General features: G+C 37.2%; 1 protein-coding gene across 8 annotated transcripts in view; it reads right to left on the bottom strand.

Moving 5' to 3' along the window:
• LOC135204350 (lachesin-like) overlaps nucleotides 1-7,500 on the bottom strand; it is a 238,990-nt gene that overhangs the window by 111,474 nt on the left and 120,016 nt on the right. Inside the window, exon 1 of one of the 8 annotated variants that reach the window (XM_064234549.1) lies at nucleotides 4,893-4,912. The exons of the other annotated variants lie outside the window; for them this stretch is intronic. The gene's annotated coding sequence lies outside the window, so the exon portion shown is untranslated. Of the gene's footprint in view, nucleotides 1-4,892; nucleotides 4,913-7,500 lie in introns of those variants that run through there. 8 annotated transcript variants of the gene reach the window in all.

Below are 7,500 nucleotides of genomic sequence, written 5' to 3'. Positions count from 1 at the left end.
ATATATATATATCTATATATATATATATATCTACTATATATATATATATCTATTATATATATATATATATATATAGTATATATATATATATATATATATATATATCTATATATATATATATATATGATAATATACACACAAGCATTAAGGTACAAATGTCCTTTAATATCCAATTCGCTCTACCTCGGAAATAATATATTTTCTTATTTGTTAACTGGCATAGCATCGAAATGTATATGAATTACGTTGATGTGATAAAATTCGCGTATGTATATATATATATATATATATATATATATATATATATATATATATATATATATATATATATTATTTACGAATGCTATTGTGGGCACCTTTATGACAAATAATACCGTGCAGTAGCCCAAAAATAAATAAATAAATAAAAATGTTAAGAAATACAAACTCGAGTTCTAAGTAGTTTCAACTGCATCCAGAGTTAAAATAAAAAATACTCAAGAAAGAAATACGTTGCTTCAACAGCGACAGAAATTAAATAAGAAATTACCCGCAGATGAAACCCGAAGGTCAGACGAAGGAGTAATGAAGAATATTATTGATTCAATTTCCGTAGCCTCTCCCTGTATGTATGTATGTATGTATGTATGTATGTATGTATGTATGTATGTATGTATGTACCTATCCCTCGTGGGGCTATTACAGAATCTAAGAACTCCGTTCGTATTTCGGGTCATAAGTTGTGAAACAGCTGCTCACGACGAAACAGCTACAGACGAATTTTTGTCATTCTAACCTCACCTATTTCTTCTCAATTCAACAGATCTTTTCGCATACTCGGGGAGTAAGCCTACAAAGTATTTTGTTGTTGCTGTTGTTGTTGTTGTAGGAAAGGTCTATGGAAGAGTCTAAAAAGGTCTGAAAAAGCCGTTTCGCGTTCAGTTAAAGATACAGGAACTTTACGATAAGATAGTTGTGATTTATTCATTACAGTGGAATGTAAAATAATAAGTAATGTGCATGTTAAACAGTACGTAAAAATGATTTCAAATAGAATATAGCGTATTTCAATTTTCGTTGGTGTAACAAGATTCTATTTGACCGTGGATTTTAGCACAACTTTTTTTATTAACATGAAATCATAGCCATCATCATCATCATCTTCATTGTTACAAGTAACAAGCGAATTAATAAATGCCAAATATTAAAAGAAACAAATCTGTCCCAGTGACAAGAGAGTCCTCGGCAGATCCAAATTCCTCCCGGAATGATGACGGCGTATTCCAGTGGGAATGACCGAGCGATGCCTCTCGGAGCCGACGACAAAGGACAAAGAGAATAAAACATTTATCGTTTAATATTCTCCAGGTTCCATTACGCCTCTGGCAGAGCTCTCTCCCTGACGACGCTCCCGCGTGTTTGTGGGCGAACTGTCGGCAACCGTGGACGTGTGGTTGAACTGCCGGCAACCGGGGAAGGGACTTGTATTTGGATTGCCGGAAGCGGCGAATTTGCGTTTTGATTGCCGACACCTTGAGCTCTTAATTTATTTACGAAAAACGAGGAGCGTTTCATGTTGATTGATCGTAGCCGGGAACTTGGATAATGATAATAATAAGAGAGGGTTTATTTTGAATGCTTTAAAAAAGACTGTTTTGATTGCCTTAAAAAAGACTTTGTATTTTGATTGCTTTAAAAAAGACTTTGTATTTTAATTACCTTAAAAAAGACTTGGTATTTTGACTGCCTTCAAAAAAGACTTAGTATTTTGATTACCTTAAGCAGACTTTGTGTTTTGATTTCCTTTAAAAAGACTTTGTATTTGGATTACCTTACAAAAGACTTTGCATTTTGATTGCCTTAAAAAAACTGTATTTTGATTGCTTTAAGCAGACTTTGTATTTTGATTGCCTTAAACAAAATGAAACTGAGCTTTTTCAATGTTGGCAATCGAGAAAGTTGATCATGACTATTAGAAAGCGCCTTTTCAATGTTGGTGGTCCGAAGTTCGATTCTGGCTCGGACCAACGCGGAATCAGAGGAATTTATTTCTGGTGATAGATATTCATATCTCGATAAAATGTGGTTCGGATCCCACAATAAGCTGTAGGTCCCGTTGCTAGGTGACCAATTGGTTCCTGGCCACGTAAAAATATCTAATCCTTCGGGGCCAGCCCTAGGAGAACTGTTAATCAGCTCAGTGGTCTGGTTAAACTAAGATAAACTCAACTTTCTAAGGCATCCCCCACCCCTCTCTCCCTCAGTAACATCATAAACCAGCCCTTGTAATCTCTCCCTCCCCAAAACCACCCTTTCAACAAAAATGACTTTTCGCAACCCGGGCGACAGCGATCCTTCGGGGAAGCCCTGGTCATTCATCTCCGCCCCCCGGGCTATCTCTCTCCGCGAGGCCTTTTACAAGGCGTCGCTCGCTCGCGCCCTTCCCACGGAGGAACAAAAGATAAAGACAGACTTAGAAATATGGTCCCAAGATGCAAATTCCGTGACCACATAATCTATCATGAGTCTTCTTCCTGTCGGGATGCTCCCGCCCAGCTCCCCCGAACGCCACCCCCGCCCCCATGATACCTCAACACTACCCTCCCTCTCGCCCCACCCTAACCCACCCACCCTACTCCACCCTTCTTTGTTTGCAGGAATGATGCTGGACGAGAAAAATGCACGATGCTTAAACCAACAGAAACCAGCGAAGTAAGAAATAAGAAGACTTCGAAGGTCACATGAAGAGAATAAAATATAAATTAGTTTGGCTTATAGTGGAACGCGCATTAAAAAACAAAGTTTTAGTGTTTCTTAAAGCATATCGACTACAAAACTACCTTGCACATGTAGTTATATGCAATTGTAATAGCCACAAGATCCTCTTAACTTCTTGGATTCTTTGCTCTTTTTTGGATACGCTTGTCACTACAAAGCCTGAAGATACAAGTATTGAAGAAGTTAAGAGGGCATTGTGGATATTACAATATGCATATGTATCTGATAACAAAAGTGACCAGTAGATTCTACATATATGTCGTTATATTTTTAAGATTTTGGGACTACAGTTATGCAACCATGCCCATAGTAAACAAAAACACGACCTCTCTCTCTCTCTCTCTCTCTCTCTCTCTCTCTTTCTCTCTCCATGAACACACACACACGTACACACACACTGTCTTATCTTTAGGCCCTAGAAGTTTGACTTTGCCCTTAAGTGGCTGTGGCGTCGTGGCCAATAATAAATTAATGGCATAATCTAAACGGGGCGTGACTTTAGGGTGGCCTGGAGGATTAAAATGAAAGAAAAAAATAGATAATTTTTTTTCTTGTTTATTATTTTTTATTTTTTTTTTAAAGTTTCGTCTGTGTTGTTTTATTTTTTTTTTTTTTTTTAAGTCTCTTCTGTGTGTGTACACGAAGATGCCTTGGAATAACACACATCATTTTAGTTTTTTTTAATCTCTGAAACAGAATCATGAGTTGCTGTGTAGATAAGAGAAGATTAGAAGAGGTTTTAGGTAGAAGTTAGTAGAAAGGGAATGGGTAATATTGGTAGATTACAGCGTTACCTTTGATAAGAGCGTATATGAATATGTACATACTTGAACAGACACGCAAGAGTATGGAGTGTGTAGGTGCGTGTATGTATGTATGTATACATAGGCACGCACACACACACACACACACACACATATATATATATATATATATATATATATATATATATATATATATAATTGCATGTTTCATTAAAAATGTAATAACTGCAATAAAAAACTATGGTTATGTGTATGTATTTATGTATGTATGTACGTACGTTTTTCTTTCAAATAATAAACTCCTGAGTCATTTTATTAAATAGTCTTAAAAACACCAAGAATATTTCTCAATCACTGTGGAGAAAATACAAGCTTCGCAAACCATATGTATATATGACTAATCAGCCCAATATCTAATTTACAAACACTCGTCAAATTCTTGATCTTAAATGAAATGCTGGCGAATATACGCGACTCATTATACAAACACTACAAACTTCGAGCGTATGATGACAAATATCCTGGGAAACAATGTACGCAGCTCGCGCTAAGAAAAAAAAAAAAAAGGGAGACAGGACAGACAGGAACCATACGAGTACGTGAGGATTCCAAAAAGCAAATCGTCCACCTCGTACGGGAATCGCACCGCCAACATGTCTGGAACATGTCTAATACTGATATTAAGAGATTTGGATTAATCCCAGGGTAAACTGCGCCCAGGTACTTATCCATCCCACCCGCCTGGGCATTAAGGTGTAATCCCTGATGGAATAACATAAGACTTAAGACTTTCGGGGAATCCCGGATCACGTTTCTTCCCTCCGGTGGAGACCTAAGGATAATCATCGCCCCACACTCAATTAAAATGATTGTATGCTTAAACGGTCCTCCTCCTCCTCCTCCTCCTCCTCCTCCTCCTCCTCCTCCTATCAATGTGTAAAACTTATAAAATATAATTTTTCATTTCCCTTCTTTCTGATTCATTTTTTCGCTCTTCCCAATTTTAATTGCTCTTTGTTGTTTTTTGCTGTTTACAATTGTTTTACATGCATAAATACATACGCATATACATACATACACACATATAATATATACATATATATATATATATATATATATATATATATACACACAGTATATATATACAGTATATATATATACATCGCCGGGATTATGTGAACATACACACGCAACTCCACTCAAGTACTGTTCAAAACAGCGTTGCTGTAAACATACGATCACATACACAAATTCACATTACACTTTACGCCATGATTTTCACATACACACACACACAAAATACACACAAGCACACACTAAACACATTATTTGGACCTACAGCTGGACACAAACAAACAAACACAGACTCACAAGCGCACAGAGACGCATCCACCCACAGGAGCCATACTACGACTGTGGACCACCATCCACCGAGTTGTCCTCCAAACAAGATCCAAGTGCCACTTATCATTGAGCACTCGAGAGAGACAATTTTCACCTGGTTTGCACAAGTCAATTGGAGGGAGACCGCTGCTGTTAGGCATCAATTGAACTCGTTAAGTGCCTGTGGCCGAAATAGTTTAGCAGGTGTTTCTTTTGGCAGGAGGGAGAAAGGGGGGGGGAGGGGGGAGGGTTGGTTAATCGAGGCGGATATTTCGACGGAATGTTCTTTGGTTGTAAGTGTGGGATGACCATTCAGTTTTATTCATGTTGAGTGTAAGGGCGTCGTTTCGTTTTTATGATATTTAGAGAAATATAAAATACAGACGCAGTTACATTATATATATATATATATATATATATATATCTATATATATTATATATAATATATATATCTACACATATATGCACATTATTATGTATAGAACTATATATATATATATATATATATATATATATATATATATATATATATATATATATAATAATGTGTGTGTGGGGGTGTGTGTGTGTGTGTGTGTGCGCACGTGTAAGGTGAAAGAGAGATAGAAAGGAGACTGCATGTAGAGTAGAAATCCGACACTTACGAATATACCACAAGATTGCCTTCATAACTGGCACTTCAGCATTCTACGACAGAAATCGGACGAGTCAGAGTTAGAGCGAGACAGATTTGCAAATTCCATCCACCTGTTACCATTTAGGAGCCTTTTTTACGACGATGGGACATCTGACGTCGCCGTGGAAGGCAAAAGGGAGCTTCAAGGACGACATCGGCATTCGTCTTTCTGAGTTATTCCACACTCCAACAATACGAGTTATCAACATGTTGGCAACACGTTGACAACATGTCGTCAACAAGTTGACAACATGAATACATACATAAATGCGTTGGGAACGTATAGTCAACTAGCCAATGGCCATACGTGGACAACAGTATGAAGCAGTGGTTGGGATACCAACAAGTCGCCTACTTGAAATAACCAACGTTCTTAAGATATATGTTTACAAAAAGTCGGATACCATTCCTGCTGATGAGTCTCTTGACCGGATGTATGAAGTGGCAGTTTTTGGAAGTTTCTGTACAAGGGTTTCATCCACGATTCAGTCAGTAGTTTTTTGATGTGGATTGTGACTCACTCCATACATAAACATACACATATATATATATTATATATATATATATAAGATATAGATATATATATAATATATATATATATATATATATATATATATATACATACATACATACATACATACATCGAGCTGCAAATGTCCTTTAATATCTAATTCGCTCTACCTCGGAATTAATATATTTTCAAATATGTTAACCGAAGGGGAATTTTTAAGTCGGTAAGAAATTTGTCGGCTCACGGGCGCGAACCATCGAATCCAACAAATTCATGACGCACAGTGAAGCCTTAAACCACACCACCACCGCTTGGATACATCCATACTGTAAAAAACATACATACAAAAACACACACATTTTTATAAATAAATGTACAGTATTAACATACGTATGTAGCGAAAGCTTAAAAAACTGAAGCCACTGCTTACATTTACGTAAAAAAATAAACAAACGCAAAAGTGTACAGAGGCGACCGTATTAACATAGCAATAATACATGCATATATACATACAGTTTACGACCGTTGTATCAGCACACAGCGAACGGGCATACAAAAAAATAAAAAAAGGGACAATGCGTCCCTGTTTGCATAAATTGAAAGTTAGTTCATTTTGCCTCTCTGATTGTATATCGACTTTCTGTTTGTCTGCCGTTGTTTGCTTTGTGAAATGGATTACAATGGAGAGTCCAGTCCTCTTTTTTTTTAAATTCTTTTTGCTGCCTGAGAGAGTAACAAAAAAAAACAACAAAAAAAAAAAAAAAGCATGGTTTTCGTTCCTGAACGAATGCGAAAATAAGTGCGAGCGAAATTGTGAGCGAGGCTCCAGATCGCTTATCTGTTTGCTGTTTACAGAAATACTGTTCGATGTTAATGTGAAGTTGGGAATGAAATGATTCGTCGCATACAGGAATACTATAGTGACTGTAGGACTGAATCTAAAGCCAGACACTGTATGAAAAATGTTTGTCTGTATGGTGTTTTTACGTTGCATTGAACCAGTGGTTATTCAGCAACGGGACCAACGGCTTGACGTGACTTCCGAACCACGACGAGAGTGAACGTCTATCGCCGGAAATACACATCTCTCACTCCTCAATGGAATGCCCGAGAATCGAACTCGCGGCCACCGAGGTGGCACGCTAACACCATACCAACCACGCCACTGAGGCAATAGTGTATGAAAAATTCTGAAATTTTGAAAATAAAAATGAAGGACGTAGTATGTAACGATACAGGAGGAAGATAAAACAAAGGAAAATAATATGATGAAGAACTTTCCAATACCCTGACAAGGGACGCAATGGAAGGGAGAGTGAGAGAGAGAGGAGAGAGAGAGAGAGAGAGAGAGAGAGAGAGAGGTGGGGGTGGGGGCAGTTACTTCTGGAAACTATATACAAAATGTAATA

This window comes from Macrobrachium nipponense, chromosome 44 (assembly GCF_015104395.2).
Source record: "Macrobrachium nipponense isolate FS-2020 chromosome 44, ASM1510439v2, whole genome shotgun sequence".
Taxonomy (NCBI): Eukaryota; Metazoa; Arthropoda; class Malacostraca; order Decapoda; family Palaemonidae; genus Macrobrachium; species Macrobrachium nipponense.
Note: the sequence above shows the minus strand (reverse complement) of the source record. Positions and strands in the feature narration are given on the sequence as shown.